Source organism: Pelmatolapia mariae, linkage group LG8, assembly GCF_036321145.2.
Source record: "Pelmatolapia mariae isolate MD_Pm_ZW linkage group LG8, Pm_UMD_F_2, whole genome shotgun sequence".
Taxonomy (NCBI): Eukaryota; Metazoa; Chordata; class Actinopteri; order Cichliformes; family Cichlidae; genus Pelmatolapia; species Pelmatolapia mariae.
The window spans coordinates 31,465,935-31,486,868 of NC_086234.1; the positions used below are offsets into that span (position 1 = coordinate 31,465,935).

The 20,934-nt window shown below is 40.6% G+C and overlaps 1 long non-coding RNA gene across 1 annotated transcript; it reads left to right on the plus strand.

Annotated features, from left to right (window-relative positions):
• The first annotated feature begins 18,742 nt into the window (after positions 1-18,742).
• Positions 18,743-20,929, plus strand: LOC134633357 (uncharacterized). The gene is made up of 3 exons (XR_010094721.1): positions 18,743-18,853; positions 19,305-19,394; positions 20,833-20,929. It is a non-coding gene; the product is annotated as an uncharacterized LOC134633357 (long non-coding RNA).
• The last annotated feature ends 5 nt before the right edge of the window (positions 20,930-20,934 follow it).

Consider the following 20,934-nt stretch of genomic DNA (forward strand, 5'->3'; position numbering starts at 1 on the left):
GCAGAAGGTGAGATGAGTTATAAAAACAACCAACGTTTGAGAAGCCCTGGACAGGAGATCCTATGAAATGGCAGCACTGGAGATCACGACAAGACACACGTTCAGGAAAGTTGATTATACTGCATTTAATCCCAGTCATTTTCAGAGAGAGATTAAAGGTTGAAGACTGATTTATAACAAGTCCCCACACAAACATAGATAAAGCACTAAAAGTGCCTCACTGACGAGCAAGAAGTGCAATAAATAACTGAGAAGTGATACATGCTGTATGGGCGTCGCACGTATGACGAGTTAGGAGTGAGAACGTGTTGATCTGTCGGGAAGCAGGAGACTGTTGTTATAGAGTGGATTGAGGATTTTTATTCTTTATTTCTATTTTTCAGTTTTCTTTTTCAAGACTTTGTGAATTGTCTTTTTTTAAATAACTTTTCTTACCCTCTTTGGTTTTGTTAATATTGGCAGTAGTGCAAAGTGCTATTGTTGGTTTTGAATATATTTATGATATAGGCCATCCAGTTATGTTAAATGTCATGTTTTGAGTTGTTAGAATCTGATGAGCATTATTTTATTTTATTTTTTGTTGTTTTGTTTTTCTGTTTCCCCCCTGAGAGATTACCACCTTAACGTGGTCAGGCGGTGTGATGGCTGCAGTTACAGCCACACAGTGGTAATATCAGTGTAGAGGCTTACACACAACACTGCATTCACATTTGTCTTTCTTTAAATATAAGGTTTAATTTACAGGATAATAAATAACTGGTTTTGGTCTCAGTTAGGTTTTTGTGTGTTTTACCCCTTTTTGTGATTTTTGTGGGCTGATCAGCCACTATTTAAGTTTCCCTCTTTGTCTCGTTTAGTGAGGTCAGTTTGTTTGAGGTATCAGTATTGGTTGTTGTTAACTTTGAGTAGAGTTCTGTTATTTTGACCTCTTTTATGGGCTCAAGATTTTGATTTTTTTGTATAATTTACTATGTTGTTGGGTTAAATAAAAAAAACTTTTTTGGGGACTGTACTGCGGTGGCCCTGAGAGGCCAAACGGACTGCAACTTAAGAAAACACGAGCAATAAGAAAAACCCTGCAAAAGCACACAAAACACAACGGAAATAGGAAAAAAAACAAACAAAACAGATTTCCAAAAGCACAAGGGAAGTGTTTCTGGGGAGACAATAACCCGACGGACCAGTTGCAGGAACCAAAATATGCTAAGAACTGTGCTGGGAGACACTTAAAAGAAGTGGAGGATCTATCGGTTTTGTGAGGAAAGAACAGATGAGAGGTAAGTGTGTTAGCCTGACTATTAGCCTAAAAATCCGTCATCATATGAATGATGATAAAACACGCCTACCATGTTTTGGGTTCCTGCAACTGGTCCGTCAGGTTATTGTCTCCCCAGAAACAATTCCCTTCCTCTTGTCTTTTTCCTATTTCTGTTGTGTTTTGTGTGCTTTTGCAGCGTTTTTCTTACTGCTGGTTGCAGTTAAGTCACCAGTTTATCATTTCTGCAAAGAGATATTGCTGCTCAGTTTTAACAGATGTTTTTCCAATTTTTCGATTTTTGCTGCTTTAAGAGCCATGAAGAAACTAGCATTTGAATCTTCTTTTTTTTTTTTCAGTTTTATTGGAGAGAAGGCCGGCAGTTCCTTAGCAGATGTCTTAGAATGAAGCCATAACATTATAGGACATAGGAAAGTGAAAACATTTCGTTTTGGTGTGAACTCTTCCTCTAAAATCTGATTCGGATGTCGTATAATCTAATTAATGATATCGTCATTTCTTCTTCCAGAAAACATGCAGGGCTTGCGATCATTAAAATACTGAAACCATCATAACATTTTGACTTTGTAGTAACAAAAACATTTAATAAAGACACCTGCTTATCAGTTCCACTTGCATTTCAGCTACAACCAGCTGATTTCAGGTCATGCACCAGGGGAGGAAAATGTTAGCGCAGTATACAGCCTGGATATTGAAATTACTTTTTTCTATTGCACAAAAGGACAAGAGAGATTTCTTTCATTAGCAACCACAGCATTTTTTTTTTATCATGTAGAGAAAACTGAGACATACTGTTGAAATTGCACTTCTTTTTCCAATATTGAGATAGCTCAGAAGTGAAATGTGCAGTTAAACTACTTTACACAGGAGATTTTCACTGGTGGCATGTATGTAGCCCTCGATGTAAAAATCAGTTTAACATCTCTGGCTTAAACAGTGTAAAGACAGTGTATGGGATGGAAATCATGAAACATCTGTGTACATCTTGTTGGATTCAGATGTGTAAATCCACAAAAAGCAGTAAACCTCAGGTCAAGATCAGCTGATCACAGACTGTATACAGGTTTCAGTTCAAGGAGACAGATTGTTCTTTAACAGACCACGCACCAGTAGAATTACACATAAATCTAAATGTTGAAAAGAACAGAATGGGTAGGTGGAGACTAAACCTAAGCATGTTGCAGGACGAAAAATTCGTATCAACCCTAAAAGAGGATATAAGATATTTTTTAGAGGTGAATGTTGGATCTATGGACAGGCTGGCCATTGTATGGGATGCTTTGAAGGCATTTATTTGTGGAAAGTGCATAGGCTATAGTTCTAAGAAAAATAGAGAAAATAAGGAAAAGATAAAAACTTTGGAGGAAAATATAAGTAAATTGGAAAAACAATTAGCAGGAAAATTTGATGATAATACATTTAAAGAGATTTGTCAGCTTAAATATGATCTTCATGAAATTTATAACAAAAAAGCAGAGTATGCCCTCTTTCGTCTTAAAACTAATTTCTATGAGAACGGTGAGAAGACAGGCAGGCTATTAGCCAGACAACTTAAGCAAATGGACAATCAGAATGTTATTACGGCAATTAAAAAGGATGATAAATTAGTTACATCCTCTTCAGAGATCAACACAATTTTTAAAATATTTTATCAAGATTTATACACGTCCGATAACAAAGTAAGTATGGATCTGCTGAGTGCATACTTTGGTAAAATGAAAATCCCAAAAATCTCACAAGAGTGTAGGGACAAATTGGAAACTCCACTAACTGAGGTAGAAGTAAAAGAAGCTATCCGTGCAATGAAAGCTGGGAAGTCACCAGGAATAGATGGATTCCCAGCAGAATTTTACCATAAATTTATAGATTTGCTATGTCCTTTTCTAACTGAAGTATTACATGAAGCTTTTGAATTTGGACGACTCCCTGCAAGTTTTAATCAGGCAGTAATATCACTAATTCCAAAAGGCAACAAGGATTTAACTGATCCAGGTAATTACAGACCGATACGTTTAATCAATGTGGACTGCAAAATTCTATCCAAAGTTTTAGCAACAAGGTTGGAGGTTGTAATACCACAAATTATTCATCAAGATCAAGTAGGGTTTATCAAGAACAGATCTGCTTCTGATAATATCCATTCCAAACGCAATTTCATTGTTTTTCTGACAATGACAATAAATATTTGAATTGAATTGAATTGAATTGAATATGAGGAGATTACTACACCTGCTGTGGCTGAATAGAAGTAACACAAATCCTGTACTGGCTATATCTTTAGATGCACAGAAAGCTTTTGATAGGGTGGAGTGGAACTTTCTGTTCACAGCCCTGGAAAAGTTTGGAATAGGAGACAACTTTTGCAGATGGATTAGAACCATGTACTCTGGTCCAGAAGCAGCTGTATTTACAAATGGGGTACTTTCTCCTTTTTTTAGTATTTCCAGATCAACACGTCAAGGGTGCAATTTAAGCCCATTGCTATTTACAATATTTTTAGAGCCATTAGCTATTGAAATCAGAGAAAATGCAGAGATTAAAGGTGTATTCGGGGGAGGCAGAGAACACAAATTATCGTGTATGCAGATGATGTGCTGGTATTAAACCAAGACCCAACTAATTCTATCACAAAACTATTAGAGGTGATTAATACATACTCAATGTTTTCGGGGTACAAAATTAATTGGCATAAATCAGAGGCGATGCCAGTTTCCCGGGCTTGTAGTCATAACTTAATATCGGGCTTTAACTTTAAGTGGGTGGATAAGGGAATGAAGTATCTTGGAGTTGAATTGAACCCAAATATTGAGGATATTATGGCTAACAGTATGGGAAAATTATTAAACAAGATCAATAAAAACTTGGGTAAATGGAGTAAACTAAATTTGACATTGTGGGGAAAAGTAAACACAGTAAAAATGTTTGCAGCACCACTCATCAACTATTATACAGGAATGCTGCCTATGTGTATCCCGCGACGAATGTTGCAAAGCTACAATAATATGATATTATTATTATTATTAAACAGCAGACTGTTTACTGGACACAATGGCTAAGAAGAGGTATCAGAACTGTTAGGGACCTATTTGAAGGGGGTGTTTTCATGTCTTATGAGGATATTAAAAATAAGTTTCATTTAGCTAAAAGACCGGTGTCGGCACATAAGAACGCTGTCATAGCCTGTCTACCACGTTGATTAGCTGCATATATACGAATGTAAATCGCATTATTGGCTGGACTATGGGATAAGGTGGCATCGTTCTAATCCCATACGGGAGCAGCCAGTCACTTACTGACTAACACTGCAAAACAGAACTGTTAAAGTTTTAATTTTTAATTTCAGTTCAGGTTAGATTTTTTTTTTTTGTGCGCAACACAGATTTTCTGTGCGCAGAGACCGTGCCAGCAGTGCGCAATTGCGCACGTGCGCAGCTTAGAGGGAACATTGTTGGCAACCCTAGCAGAGCCACAAGCCTCCGTCAGGTTCTTGTCTGGTCCCATCAGGTAGGGGGTGAGGAAGGGCTCGCACGGCCGCAGGCTGGTAAAGAAGCCGTAGACACAGAGCAGCACAGTGGGGAAAAACACCGACATGTCTGAAGCAGCATGACCTACACCGGTCCTACGCCTTCTTCTTCTATCTTTTTATGGCGGTAGCAAACAACTTCAGGTACATTACCGCCACCTTCTGGACTGGAGTGTGAATCGGAACGCCGCGTTTAGATAAGATAAGATAAGATAAGATAAGATAAGATAAGATAAGATAAGATAAGATAACCTTTATTAGTCCCACACGTGGGAAATTTGTTTTGTCACAGCAGGAAGTGGACAGTGCAAAAGTTATGAAGGACAATTAGAATAAAATAAAATAAGAATAAATACAGTACACAACTGTACAGAATAGAATAAAAATAGAATACTATATACAGTAGAATAAAATAGAATAAAATATACAATAGGATAAAAATAGAATACAAATGCTATATACAACAGAGTGAAAAATACAACGGTGCCAGAAAGATTATTGCACATTTGTGGATGTGTGTGTTTGATCAGTTAAAGTCTTTGTTGTGGAGTCTGACAGCAGTGGGGAGGAAAGACCTGCGAAATCTCTCCGTCCCACACCGTGGGTGCCGCAGTCTCCCACTGAAGGAGCTGCTCAGTGCTGTCACAGTCTCATGCATGGGGTGGGAGATGTTGTCCAGCAGGGATGACAGCTTAGCCACCATTCTCCTGTCACTCACAACCTCCACTGGGTCCAGAGGGCATCCTAGAACAGAGCTGGCCCTTCGGATCAGCCTGTTCAGTCTCTTCCTGTCCCCAGCAGAGATGCTGCCACCCCAGCAGACCACACCATAAAAGATGGCTGAGGCCACCACAGAGTCATAGAAGGTCTTCAGGAGTGGGCCCTCCACTCCAAACGACCTGAGTCTCCGCAGCAGGTACAGCCTGCTCTGCCCTTTCCTGTAGAGGGCATCTGAGTTATGAGTCCAGTCCAGTTTGTTGTTCAGATGAACACCAAGGTACCTGTAGCTGTCCACAGCCTCAATGTCCATACCTTGGATGTTCAGTGGTTGCAGTGGAGGATGTTTGTGCCTGCGGAAGTCTACCACCAGCTCCTTGGTTTTACTGGCATTGATCTGGAGGTAGTTCAGCTGGCACCAGTCCACAAAGTCCTGAGTCAGTCCTCTGTACTCCTTGTCGTCCCCATCAGTGATGAGGCCCACTATAGCAGAGTCATCAGAGAACTTCTGCAGGAAGCACTGGGTGGAGTTGTGGGAGAAGTCTGCAGTGTAGATGGTGAAGAGGAACGGAGCCAGAACCGTTCCCTGTGGGGCCCCCGTACTGCAGACGACCCTGTCCGACACACAGCCCTGAGTCCTCACATACTGTGGTCGGTCGGTGAGGTAGTCCAAAATCCAGGTAGTGAGGTGATGGTCCACTCCAGAGTTCTCCAGCTTGTCCTTCAGAACCGAGGGAAGAATAGTGTTGAAGGCACTGGAGAAATCAAAGAACATGATTCTCACAGTGCTCCCAGCGGTCTCCAGGTGAGCGAGGGAGCGATGTAGGAGGTGAATGACGGCATCATCCGCTCCAATGCCAGGCTGGTAGGCAAACTGAAGTGGGTCCAGTGATGAGCTCACAAGGCGCCGAAGCTGAGCCAGGACCAGCCGCTCCAGGGTCTTCATCAGGTGGGATGTCAGAGCCACCGGCCTGTAGCTGTTGAGGTCCTTGGGGCGTGAAGTCTTTGGCACTGGTACAACACAGGAGGTTTTCCAGAGCTGTGGGACTCTTCCCAGCCTCAGGCTCAGGTTGAAGAGGTGCTCCATCACACCACACAGTTGGTCCGCGCAGGACCTGACGACCCTCGAGCTGATGCCATCTGGACCCGCTGCCTTCTTGGCTTTAATCCTCCTCAGTTCCCTCCTAACCTGGGTGGTTGAGAGAGACAGGCTGGAGCCTTGTGTTGATTGTGTATTGGATGCTGTTGTTGGGGGTGGGGAGGAGTGAGCAGGGTGAATAGAGGAAGTGTGAAGTGTCTGAGGTGTCAGAGGTGGAACAGCAGCAGTGGGGGTGGTTGAGTCTGCAGCCGATGTTGGAGACTATGGCTGAATCAAATCTGTTGAAGAAATGATTCAGTTCATTTGCCCACCTCACATCCCTCCCAGGCAGAGAGTTCTGATGTTTGTGGCCTGAGATGGTTCTGAGGCCTCTCCAGACTTCACCAACGTTATTTTGCTGAAGCTGGTTCTCCATCTTCTGCCTGTAGCTGTCCTTCCCATTCCTTATCAGTCCCCTCAACTCTCTCTGCACCCTTTTCAACTCCTCTTTGTCTTTGGATTTGAAGGCCCTCCTCTTCTGCTTGAGGACAGCTTTAATTTCCGGGGTAATCCAAGGTTTGTTGTTGGAGAAACACCGTACAGTCCTGGTAGGTACGGTGTTATCCACACAGAAATTAATATAGTCCGTAATGCATGTAGTAAGGCTGTCGATGTCCTCTCCGTGGTCGTCACAGATCACCTCCCACACAGTCGACTCAAAACAATCCTTAAGAGCCTCCTCGCTCTCCTGCGACCATCTCTGTACTGTGCGGGTGGCTGGTGGCTCCCTGCGCACTAAGGGCTCATACACAGGGACAAGGTGCACCAGGTTGTGATCAGATCTGCCCAGGGGAGGGAGAGGTGATGAACTGTATGCCTCTTCAGCATTGGCATACAGTAAGTCCAGTGTTTTATTGTCTCTGGTTGGGCAGGTCACATACTGGGTGAAGGTGGGCAGTGTGGAGTCCAGTGAGGCATGATTAAAGTCCCCTGATATTATGAGGAGGGCTCTCGGAGATTGTGTTTGCAGTCTGCTGACCACTGAGTGGAGAGTGTCACAGGCTGCATCCGCGTTGGCCGAGGGGGGGACATACGCTGTTATCGCGATAACATGCGAGAATTCCCGGGGCAGGTAGTACGGACGCATGCTAACGGCTAACAGCTCAATGTCTCTGCTGCAGAGTTGTTCTTTCACAGTGATGTGCCCAGGGTTACACCATCTGTCATTCACAAACACTGCCAGTCCCCCTCCTTTCCTCTTACCGCTGTCTCTTGTCCTGTCCGCTCGAAGCAGCTGGAATCCCGGTAGTGTCACACTCGTGTCCGGAGTTAGCGGTGTTAGCCACGACTCCGTTAGCATCATGATGCTACATTGCCGGTACTCCCTCTGTGACCAGGTTAGCGACGTGAGCTCATCCATCTTATTGGGCAAAGATCTTACGTTTCCAATAATTACAGAAGGAAGAGATGGTCGATAACGTCTCCTTCTCGGGCGACGGCGCTCCTTCCCAGCACGACACCCCCGTCTTTTCCTCCTCAGCTCGCTGGGAATGTCGGGTCTGTCCGCCGGCAGTACTGCTGTGGGACGCAGCGCTAACAGCTGATCCTTACTGTAAACAAAGGATCCCTGCTCTGGGTCCCCACACACGGGTGAAAAAAGTAGAAAAAAACTAAGAAAAACGACCAGAACTAGCACAAAACGGTAGAACATGGTTGCAGAGTCTAATTACTAATACGTTAGTTATAGAAAAATTACGAGAAGAAAAGATAAGAAAGAAAGAAACTCGGAATGAGCAGAGCTGCTGTAACAGGCTGCCGCACACGGGGGGCGCCGGAAGTGACACATATGGACAGCTGCTGCCCCCTGCCGGCCTGAAACAGGCTTTTCACACAGTTGTGTGACAAACGTTAAATACCTAATGATTAGTTCCATAAAAATGTACAACTTTTGATCATAATATAGGATGCTTTTTCTTTTTACTTTATCCAGTGATCTAGTTTTTAACATGCTCTAGTTATATTGTAACTATTAATTAACTGATACATATTATTTTCCCTTACAGATCCATCGTATTGCTTCATCTAATATACATGAGGACATTGAAAGATGTGAAAAGAACTGCTCCAGTTAATTAATCTCTCTTTATTAGTATTAATTATTATGATTATTACTATTTAATTAAGACACTAATCCGCAAGGGTGGTAGAATCAGTGTTTGAGTCAGTGACAGACAGGAGGTCACTGAACAAACTGCTCTCCATTATGGACAACCCAGCACACCCTGCTCCACACTTCTGAGGCAGCAGAGCTCCTTCTCACTCTCTGACTGATTCATCCTCGCTGCCATAGAGAAGACTGCACTATGTCATAGTATACGCAGGGGCGGATGTAGAAATTCTTTTTAGGGTGGTATGAAGGTGGCATGGAAATCAAATGGGTTGGTAGTTCAAATACATTTTTTACACATATGCAGGTGTTACATTCTGTAATATGCATTATATATATCATTAAAATACATCAAATGCAGTATGTATACACATGTTTCATATTAATATACTCTACAAATTTCTTATTTTCTTTAGCCCACATAATTAAACATTTCAGTTACATAAAACATGCAAATTTTGATTTTATGTACTGTATAGCCTATATAATGTAGTCCAATAAGTATAAAATCCAGAAAGCTACACAACATGGGGGTGGGGGGGTGTCATTTACAAACAGTTTCACACTCTTTTTTTCTTAGAAACAATCAATGCTTACATGCTTAAATTTACTCAAAATGCCAGAAATCTGCACCGTCATGAACACATTTTTCACCAACATCTCAAAAACTATTAAAGATTAAAGGCGAGTGGATGGAATGACCGCTATATTAAACAGTTTAAAGGTAATGTTTGAAAAGCACATGTCAACTCAGAGTGTAATGAAAGAAACAAAACCTTAAATAAACACTGCATTCTTGATGGATTTTAACTGACTTAGTGCAAGCAATCGTTGCCAGTACGATTGTTTATTATGTTATTATGTACTCTATGTGTTAATGTGTTGCATCATCTGTTATAGGTTTCCCGTTCATTTTCAGTTGTATTAAATACATAAATAAAAAATACAGTGAAACAATAAAACTGGGCTTTCTGACAGTATTCATCTTTGCTGAAGCTCCACATAACTGCGCTGGACCACACCCACACATACAGATGTCACATTGCATATGGACAAAAATCAAGCCGTGCACTCACAGCTAAACCTCAATCTCCTCTGCATCTCATTGTTAATGTGTATAGTGAAAATAAAATTCAATTCAATTCAATTCCATTCCATTCCATTCCATTTTATTTATATAGCGCCAAATCACAACAAAAGTGCCTCAAGGCGCTTCAGAGAAAAACCCAACAATCATATGACCCCCTATGAGCAAGCACTTTGACGACAGTGGGAAGGAAAAACTCCCTTTTAACAGGAAGAAACCTCCAGCAGAACCAGGCTCAGGGAGGGGCGGCCATCTGCTGCGACCGGTTGGGGTGAGAGAAGGAAGACAGGATAAAGACATGCATTCAAAGCTCTTCTTTGGATGTTGGCTGCCTTTCGGCATATTCACTAATGTTGAGGTCCAGGCTGTGGGGAGGCCAATACACAACTGATAGCGTTCCATAATGTGTTTTTCTACCTGGAGATGGTGGTGTTGTAATTGCTATTTATTGTTTAATTACATTAGCACAATGGTGATAGGAAGGCCCCAACCCCGCCTTGTGGGAGCCAACCAATAGGACCACTCCCTCCATGTCTGCGACCAGTGAGACCACAATCATCACCATCTAACAAGGCACCAGTGATAGGAGACACATATGTTGCTTTTCACTTGCACAATCATACTGGGTCACAGGTTGAACAGATATCCACAGGTGGTATAGGCAGGAAACTAAGGCTACGTTCACACTGCAGGTCCTAATGCTGAATTCCGATTTTTTGATCAAATCCAATTTTTTTGTCTGCTTGTTCACACCACAAATAAAATGCAACAGCAAACGCGCTCTAGTGTGAACCCTCAAAGCGGCCCGCATGCGCAAAAGAAGACGTCACACACAACGCGCTCTGTTTAGACCCAGACCAAACAATATTGTATGACTGATGGCCCTTAATATAAAGACTTGGGACTTTACGTTTCCCAATTTTTGCTTTAAGTTATTTTGTTATTTACATAATAAAGTAGATAACAAAATAATGGTCCTTATTGCTGTTTTAGAGGAGCGGTGCTTCCAAGGATAGTTGCAGATTTCGGTCAGAATCTGCAGATTATACAGGACAAATAAAATGTTCACGTTTCTCCAACGTTGTCTTCCCAACAGTTTCACTGACATCTACACAGGATGGCCAGGAAGCGTTCACGATGTCTTCTCCGGAGCTGATAATTGGGGTCTGTCTTGTGTCAGTGACGTAAAAGATGGATTTAATGCGACATGATGATTCAAACAGCAGTTGCTTTCTAAAACATTGGATATGTATCGGATTCAGTACCACATACTAGAGATGGCACGATACCACTTTTTTATGTCCGATACCGATACCGATATCATAAATTTGGATATCTGCCGATACCGATATTAATCCGATATAGTGTGTTTTTTAATCAATAAAACTGTTTTTTTTAAACATCTTGCTGCATTTTGTATAAGTTCATACTCAAGTTTAAATAAACAACAACACTAAAGCTATTCTGTTATACCTGTATGTAAAAAATACACTGCACCCAAAATATTTCATAGTTCAGCAACACTGATCAATCTAATAAACTTAAACCTACTCCATCCTTCCTATTCTGGTATTTTAAAGAGTACTTAGCAGAAATATTAAGCAACCTAACTAATAGGGTTGCAATCTCCCAGCAAAAAAAAAAAGAAAAAGGGAACCACCTCCACCCTCCACCTCATGATGCTTAATCAACGTAATCAACTTTAATTTGATGCAGTGTGAAAAAAATGCACAGAAATAAATTATTTTTCAAGAATAATTAAATATATTCAACATCTTTCTTCTACAGAATTGCAGACTGCACAGATGGTACTTTCCCAAAGGAAAAAGTACTATAGCTTACTAGGGTATATTAGACTTAACAGTTACTATATACAGTAATGGACTTCTATACATTTTACATCAGATTAAAACTTTGGGTGTAAGATTCAGATAATTATTTATTAAAAGCTAGACATTTTAAATGAGAATAAGAAAGATAAGTATGTCTTTGTGCCCCCTTTTCCCTGTTAATGCCCTATCGGCCCCCCTGGCTAAACTTTGCTAGATCCGCCCCTGCACAGTTACCAGCCGTCAGCTACGTAGAAAAGGATCCTGGTCTAGAAAGTAATATTAAATAAATTCTAACAACAGCTTATCAAGCTTAAACCTGCTGCTGTTGTTCAGCCACTGGTTTCCTCTTTCTGGTGCAAAGTGGGCCAAAAACAAAGAAGAGAGACGGACTCGCGACAGAAAAGCCGATCAGCTGATCATTAAGCAGTTTCACGATTGAAGTAGCAGCAAGAGAGGGAGAGAGAAGAGGCTCCATATATCGGTTGTTAAGCTTAACGTAGGTACGCTTTACAAACATTCAGAGATGAACTTACACACTTGCTTTACTTCTCTCTGGGATAACTTCCTTGGAGATGAAATGCTGGATTGCTAGCGAGGCTACAAATAAACACAGCCGCTCTATCACGTGAGCACACTGCTTCGACGTGCTACGGTTACAAGCCGAGTTACGTCGTGTCGCAAGTTTTGTGAGGTGCTTTTTTGATATTTAATGGATCGGATTACATTTTTTAATTTCTCGCCGATATCCGATCCAGTAATTTAGGTCAGTATCGGACCGATACCGATACTTAATATCGGATCGGTCCATCTCTACCACATACGAAAGTGACCCAGATCGGATTTGAAAATATCGGATTTGTGCCGTTCACACTGTCATAGCATGATCGGATGTGGGTCGCATAGGGTCAAAAAATCGGATTTGATGCGCTTTCGCCTGCAGTGTGAACGTAGCCTTAGTGTTGGTAAGCTTTAACGTTCTGACCTCTCAAAACACACGTCTACTTTTTAGACTTTTTATACACTGTTTGATCAGCGGACATCAGAGCAACTGGCACGTCACTTTTTAACACTGGTAGATTATTTCAGCAAAAGAAGTTAAAACATTGCTCTGATTCTGTATTGACTTGTAACACAACAACATGATCTACAGATATTTTCTCAGATTGTCTTTAAAATTCCACATGTGAAGCTGTTAAAGCCACAGCACGTGATCCTCATTTACAATTAAAAACTGGTCACGTGGAATACTTAAGAAGAACGGGCTCTTTCTCATCACACAACCTCACAGAGAATTGCAATCAAACTGCGCAGTTTAGCAGCTGAAGCGCTGCACATAGTCAGGCCCATAAATAGTGGAAGAGTGGGGCTACGTCCACACGTACACGGGTATTTTTGAAAACGGAGATTTTCCGTTTTCGTTTTAAGAAATAATCCCGTCCACGCTGCTAGGAACATGCCAAAGCAACAGGTGGCGATATATTCCTAACTGTGTAGAAATGTTGGCCAATCAGAAGTCTAGAAGCCTCGGTGGGAAATAGTAAACAAAGATGGGGCGTAGAAGCAGAACCGTGTGGAGGGACAGTAACTGTGTGTGTATATGTAAGCATTTAAACACTGCAGAGAGTACAATTAACAGTATTGTAGAAATTCATTTCACCGAAACAAACGTGGCGCACAGTGCGACGTCAAAAAAGGCGCACATCTTTGACGCTGCGTATTCTCCGTTTTTCTCGTCCACACGTAAATGCAAAAACGGAGTTTTCGAAAATATCCACCCTGGCAGGCGTTTTTAGAAATCTCCGTTTTCAGTGACCGAAAACGCCGTTTACGTGTGGACGAAAGGTGCAAACGCATAGAAAAATCTGCGTTTTCAAAAATACCCGGGTGCGTGTGGACGTAGCCTGAGATCCAGGGATGTGCAAACAGCCTGCTGTGAAATCCCCCCTGAACCACCTCAGCAGTTTTACTGAGCTCATTAGGAGTTAGCAGAGTCCAGGCTTGGTCTACTTTTTATACTCTTTCATCTTTTTCCTAAAACCACTCTGTTCATTTGTTTGCTACATTAGCCGCTAGCATACACGCTGTGTTAGAGGCTTGTTAGTTAGCCATGCTGCACACCTGTTACTCTGTATTTTTCAATGATTCAGCACTCGTTCGGTTTTCTTATCCATTTTTAGACAGTAATGAGATCATCTGCACACTCCACACAGGTCCAGAGTTACTGTTCATAGCAAAAGTGTAATGCTGTCCTTGGAGATTTTCACATATGACTGTGGTTTGGAGAAACTTCTTCCTTTTCTTTCATCACAGCTGTCCTGTGCCAGATGTTCTGTTGACCCACTGAGAAACATCAGGAAGACTGAAGCTCATGGCAGGAATGAAGGAGGACCTTGTGACCTGCACCAGCAGCTCCCTCACAAGGAACTCTTCAGAAGTCCACTGCAGGCACGCCCCAGAAGATGGATAAAGCCAGCGTTTCATGAAGACACTGGAACCAATCTATCTTCATAACAGTGAGTTTGATCAACAGGTCATATGCTCTTGAGACATAGTCTCGCGATACCGATTATACACAAATTGTCGGTGTGTTTAAATTGTAGCAGCTATGTGGTGTAGCTTATAGCAACATGTACTGTGTGCTCTGGATGCTTTGCAGGTGAAAGCAGCATAGTTGTCTACAAAAAGCTTTCATGGTCAACGTTTCTGCCACTATAAAGCAAAAATGTATCAGGAATTCATAGATCAAACTTTATGAGTCCCTCGGGTGGGTTCAACCTATCATGCATTTTAATCTCTTTTACAATAAACACACACTGACATGATTTGAAAGTTGAAATTGGTACCAATTAACCAACTTGTTTCATTTGAGTTTATCTGATAAAAAAAAAAAATGCTGCTAAGTAAGCTTGCTACAGTATTGGATGTAAATTGTGTATGCTGTTGAAATATCTAACAGACCAAAATATTTTTCAGTGGTGAATGATATTAGGAAAAGCCGTAGATCTTATTTTCTAACTGCATTCTAAGTAGCAAATAATAAGGGATGGCGTTAAGCTGCAGTTAAAGAGGTTCGTGTTTACAGCCGTACCCAAGCTGGCCCCCTGGCTTTGGCCACACAGCTGTGTAAATACATTTGGCGAGGTGGCTTTTGGTCTGACTGTAGACTAGGGCTGCCACGATTAGTCACGATTACGTCGACTATCAAAATTGTCGACGCATCGTTTGAAGCTTTGTAAGATCACAAAAGACGCAGGAATAAGTAGTAGGATTTAAGAGTGTAATAATGGACTGAAACAGAAGATGGCCCGAAGAAGAAGAAGTAGCTCTGTCCCAGAATTCATAGCGCAGCCCAGCTCAGTTTCCAACAATGGCGGCACCTAGTTAGTTTTAATATTACTCTTATTACTCTTTCTGGGTCACAAAATAAACGTTTAACATATTTTCAGGCGAGAATGTAGCTGTGTAAACCTCAAATATCTGCTCAGTTTATCAAGACACCACATATTTTCAGCGTTTCCAGCCCCCACAGATAACAATTTTTTTTCAACTCTGCAATCAGGAGATTATTAACAGCTGATTTTATACTTTTCCATATCTTTCTTGGGATTGTGCAATCAAAGCTTCATCATCATCATCATGACCCTCAACCTGAATGTAGAGAATAAACCACACAAAATTTATTGGAAAGAACTGTCGGAATCCTGACAACGAATACATAAATAAACACTTTAATAACACAATTTGTTAAATATGTTACGTAGATCTCTTAACAGTAGTTTTACTAATAATGTATGGATCGCATCATTTTGAAATGCAGTAAGTTGCCTGCTGTGAACCACCTTTATTTTACTCTCCGTCCGCGCTCGGCACATCTCTGATAAATCGTTGCAGGACTTTTACAGACAGGTAGGAGAGAGCAGACTCTCATTAGCATCACAGTGGATTCTTTTATCACACATTAGGTTCAAACAGCTCTCCAACCCCCCACAGAAGGCCAACAACTTCCAAACCCCAGCTAGTGCTGGGCGATATGACGATATATATCGTGTGGACGATAGAAAAGTGTCTATCGTGCCATTTGTCTTCTATCGTCTCTATCGTTTCTAACCCTAATTTTATAAATTATTACATAAAATATATCATTAACCCTTTACAACCAGTCGGAGCAGGCACACTCCGTTTTCCCTAACTATTTTTAAATCCCTGTAGAACTGGAACCACGTAAGGTAGCGCAATAATGTTTTTTGCATATGAAACCGTAGGAGTTGTACTTACATCTTATTCCATTAGCTTGCCCTAGGTCACGGTTTCCTTCCACATATAGCTTTGCAAAAACTGCATAAAAACCACTTCCAGCAACAAAAACATAATATTCCAGACTTGCAGGAACAAAAACATAATATTCCATTAACACGCTTTGCCGATCCGATCAGCTGTTCATAACACTTCCTACGTTGTAATATAAGTCAGCGCGAACTATCGCATGTCCGCCATTACCTGTCCGAAACCGGAAGTGACGTCATTTTCGCGGAAAATGTAGTTTTTTAGCTTCAAAGCCTATGTTGGTGTTTTTAAAAGTCATGTTTGACTTTATGCTTTTCTGTATCGTTTCTGGGATGCTTAGAAGTCAAATTACACTGTTGGAAATAGTTTATTTTGATGCACATGCTGTATTTTTGCAAATTTGCATTTATTCATTTTCCCTGTAGTATATAAAAATTTGTGTATCTCAAAAATACAACTATGAAGACACTCAAAATAAATTTCTCGTGGTTGGAAACTATTTTGTGCAACTTTTTTGTATTTACAGTTTTGAGGGATAAGCCTCTTAAATTTCTCTAACTAGAAATATATGTAAAAAAAAAAGATTTTCAATTTTTTTGTAGTTTATTGCACTTTTTTGCAATTTATGTAGTTACTATGGACTTAATGCATACATATTATTAAAATTTGGGCTATAACGGTTGTATTGATGTATGGAATCTTGAAATGCTCCCACAAATGGCACTACAGCATGTAAAATGTAAAGATAAGCTCTGGCGGACTTGGTTCTATTCAATTCAATTCAATTCAATTCAATTTTATTTATATAGCGCCAAATCACAACAAAAGTCGCCTCAAGGCGCTTTATATTGTACAGTAGATAGCACAATAATAAATACGCACAATAATAAATACAATGGTTGGTCTTAAAGGGTTAAATAGCCTGTGCAAATATATTAGTGTTGTCTTCTCACTATACATGCTCTTAACTTTATGCAAGAGAAAATAAAGTATAAAAAAAATGATATTTTTCGCAAAGAAACTCCGTCTTGTGGTTTTGCGACATGGTGCTGCTTTACGTGCACCCGGATTTGCGACATGCTTTACAGTAACTCAAAACAAAGACTGCACCCTCTCCACTCGCTGTTTACAGACTGCATACTTTCCAGATGACCACAGGTCAGGTGGTATATCGTGATATATATCGTTATCGTGATATAAAATAATTCATATCGTGATAAATATTTTTTCCATATCGCCCAGCACTAACCCCAGCCCAGATATCCCCTGTATGCCGTCTTTTACACTTGTAAATGGTATTCCAGGAATCACTGACAGGAAGTTTTTGCAGAACGCTGTTATAAAAACAGTCACTGTCTTTGTATTTTCCCAAACCCCCATCTCTGCCTGTCTGTAAATCTTAATGAATGTCATTAATGTGTTTTCTCTTTTAATGAAACATAATTACAGAAGAACAACATCATGTTGAATTCATAACAGTGTGTAACTTATAAATATGCAGAAGCAATTTTCACTTGATGGAATGATCTGACAAGTCAGAATATGCCTGTTCAGTTTATTTAGGCTGCTCAGTCCAGAAACAGTTTTCAGCACAGAGGTGTATTCATGAAAACTCCGTCTTTTTTTAAATCTTGGGAGAGCGCGTGCTCTCCTCCTCGAAACAAATCAAAGGAAACAACAAAAACTGATTATCAAGTAGGAAAGCCTTAAATTTATGGAATTCACATAGAGACATAGACTGTTTGTTTTTGGTAGTCTTCTAATGTCCACTGTGAGGTTTCTTCATATTTTTGTTCACATTTCTAAAGACATAGCCCAAACAGCTGATACGTTGCACACCTGCACATCTGTCAAGTTGACACTGGTCAAACACACTTTCATTGAAAAAACATTCCCCTCTTAAGTATGAAGACAGGACTTAAAATGATTCAAAAAGAAGCCAATGTCCAAAGAACAAACAGCTTCAAAGTTGTTCTTTGAAGCCTTCAGCAGAACTTTAAAAAAGAACAATTAGGTGAAAGTCTCTTATGTAAAATGTAAAGAAATTGTGAGTGGCTCAAGACTTTTGCACAATTTAAGAGATTAATGAAATCTAAAGAATAAATCAAAATATTAAGTTGCATTCTAACAGAAAAAAATGAATAACAATGCTATTCATTCAAACAGGTCTGAAGAAGTAACAACCCAGCCAACAAATGCAGTTTTACCAGTTTCAGAAGTAACCTCCACATCTGGGTTGGGATCTATGAGGAAGCTTGTGTGCAAGAATTATTATTTTTCTGTATTTATTTTCTTTTAAATTGTTTCTACTAGATTAGATTGAAATGGAAGAACGAATGGATGTTTACAGGAAATAGTTTTGGTGATTTGCAGTGTCAAATGACTGAATGGTCAAACTAACTGTAAAGTTTGATCCATGTATTTTTTCAAAACTTAACTTTAAGTTTTTATACTCTAATGGGTTATGGTAGTGTTATGGTACGTGTATGGACTGGTCTCAGCTGGATCACTAGTGCTAACCGATAGTTAACTGATAGTGTAGCGTTGACTGCTGAGAGACGTAGCAGGATAAATTCCTAAGTGTACAGTCTGGCGATTAACACATTTGAAATGATAAATAAAGTTATGAGCATAACTGTATATTTATTTATATTTCAGTTTTTGATGCAGGACTCCATAATGCTCCACTGAAGTGCCTTCAGTCATTTCCTGGCACTGGACACTGACACAAATCCAGATGCAGATTTCTATTTTCTCATCTCTGTGTTTCTGCTTCTAATGGAGTGGTTTGTTTTGTCTCGCTTTGACAGTGTGACTGTTCCAGAGAAACTGGATTGTTTTATAACCAGATATGCAGAGCACATCCATGAGAAGTGGTGTATAGAAAAGGTATGTATGATTTTATTCTTGTTCTGTGTTGTATTTCCTGATCATACTGTTTTTCCCCTCACCATGACGACAAAAACAGTGTGGTACATCAACAGTCTTTCACAGTCACTGATAACAAATGCACCCAATGATTACACATAGAAGAACACACCCCACAGCTGTAATATATAAAACATTCTGTTACACATGTATGCTGTTTGGCAAACTTTACGGTATACTCTATTTTAAGCCAATGATTGACATAAATGTCAATATACCAGCTTATTCTGCTGATACTTTTTTAGAGAAAGAAACATTTCTTGTAAACATTGAATAACATTGAGGGGAAAATGTTTGTGTGCTTTTTAAAAATGTCTTAGTGTTTCTTGTTATCATCACGAAATGTAGCAAAATAGAACTGCTTTTGGTTGCTGTGAAATCTGATCTGTAAATGTGAAATTATATTTTGTAGTTTTCCAATGGCTGGTCATATGGAGACCAGATGTGTGAAATCAGCAAGAACCATCCACTCCTGAAACCATACAAAAGCCTGTCTGAAAAGGTAGTCTGCATGCAGACATCTTTCTGTGGAAGTTTCTATATTTTACAAAAGATTTGTATAGTTTGTGTGAGTGCTACATTTGGGTCAGTGATAGCTTATTAATGATGACAAACGGCATGGTATGCATCTGTATTGAATCACAGGTAGCTCTCCTGGCTGCTACACCAAACTCATACCTGAAAACTGAAAAAGTCAGTTTTTCCTCTTTAGCAGTAAAAGGCTGATGGGGTGTTGTCGTCACCCTGGTGGCTGAGCGTGAGCACCTACGTTTGTGAATGCAGTAACTCAAAAATGTAGGAGCTTCAAATTGATAGCACAGGTAAAGATGTGAGAGGAGTTTGAATCTCACTGACCCTGACCTCATGGTTCAGTTTTCTGAAATTGATACTACAGGTGCATTTACTAAAAATGTCAGAGGAGATCAAATCTCAGTGACCTCAAGGTCAAAGTGAGTTTTCTGAAATTCTTGTGAATGAGAGAACTTCACACCGAGGTGATGTAGGATTTTGAAATGGATACCATCGGTATATCTGCTATATCTGCCCGCCGTTTTCCTGTAGCACGCCAATCGGCACCAGCCCGTCTCGCCGAAGGAGTTAGGGCGCTGCCCCGCTGCCACCAATTCCCCACCGTAGCGTGGTCTAGCCTCCAGTTTATGCCAGCAACAGAACAGCTCCCTCCGCTTTTCTGCTCGCTGGCGTCATCTTGCTCTCCCAAGTCCTGCACGCCAAAACTTTACCAGCTCCCTGCATCTCTGAGCACTCTCACCAACGCCAACTCCGGCGCCGCCGCTTGCGGCCATCACCTGCCACTCCTATTTCACCATGCCTGCTCCTGTCTCTCAAGCCTCCCCTCAAGCCTGTTCTCAGTGGTCTGGCAGGCCCTCTTATTGGCCTCCGGGACCTCGCAGGTGTGTCAGGTTCATAATTGGGGAGGGCGGAGTCTTTCCAGGACAAGTCACCAATGAATACCATAAAAACATGCAATAAAACCCATAAAAATAAAACACTGTACAATATTAAAATATTAAAAAAGTAAAACACAGCAAAACATGCACAATAAAAACCCTAGGTAACTTGTCCCTTTCCACCCCGTGACACTTCATTTTGCAGTGCTCATTGAAATACACATTACAATGGAGTTTTAATGGATTCTAGTTCTGTCACTGATCCTCTAGATGCTTCCATCATGACACTACATTTGTATCTACACTCATTAACTAAGTGTGCCAAGAAAATGTCCAGTTGTGTATATAAAGTCTCACAGTTGTAATGAGCTTCAAATGAGATTTACTAATTGAATGAATGGAAATGTATCAGCTGATGTGGAAACAGACATGTGCTCAAATGATCCTGCAGAAGATCATCTGTTGGTGTGTCTGAGTTCATGCTTTGTTCGGTTTTTGCAGTACATCTGAAAGTAAACTGTGACTTTGCAGGATAAAGAGACGTACTGCTGGCCCATCAGAGAGTCTCTGAAGACCATGCTTTCATGGGGTTGGAGCATTGACAGGATCAGAGAGGGAGACTCTGTCAGCCTT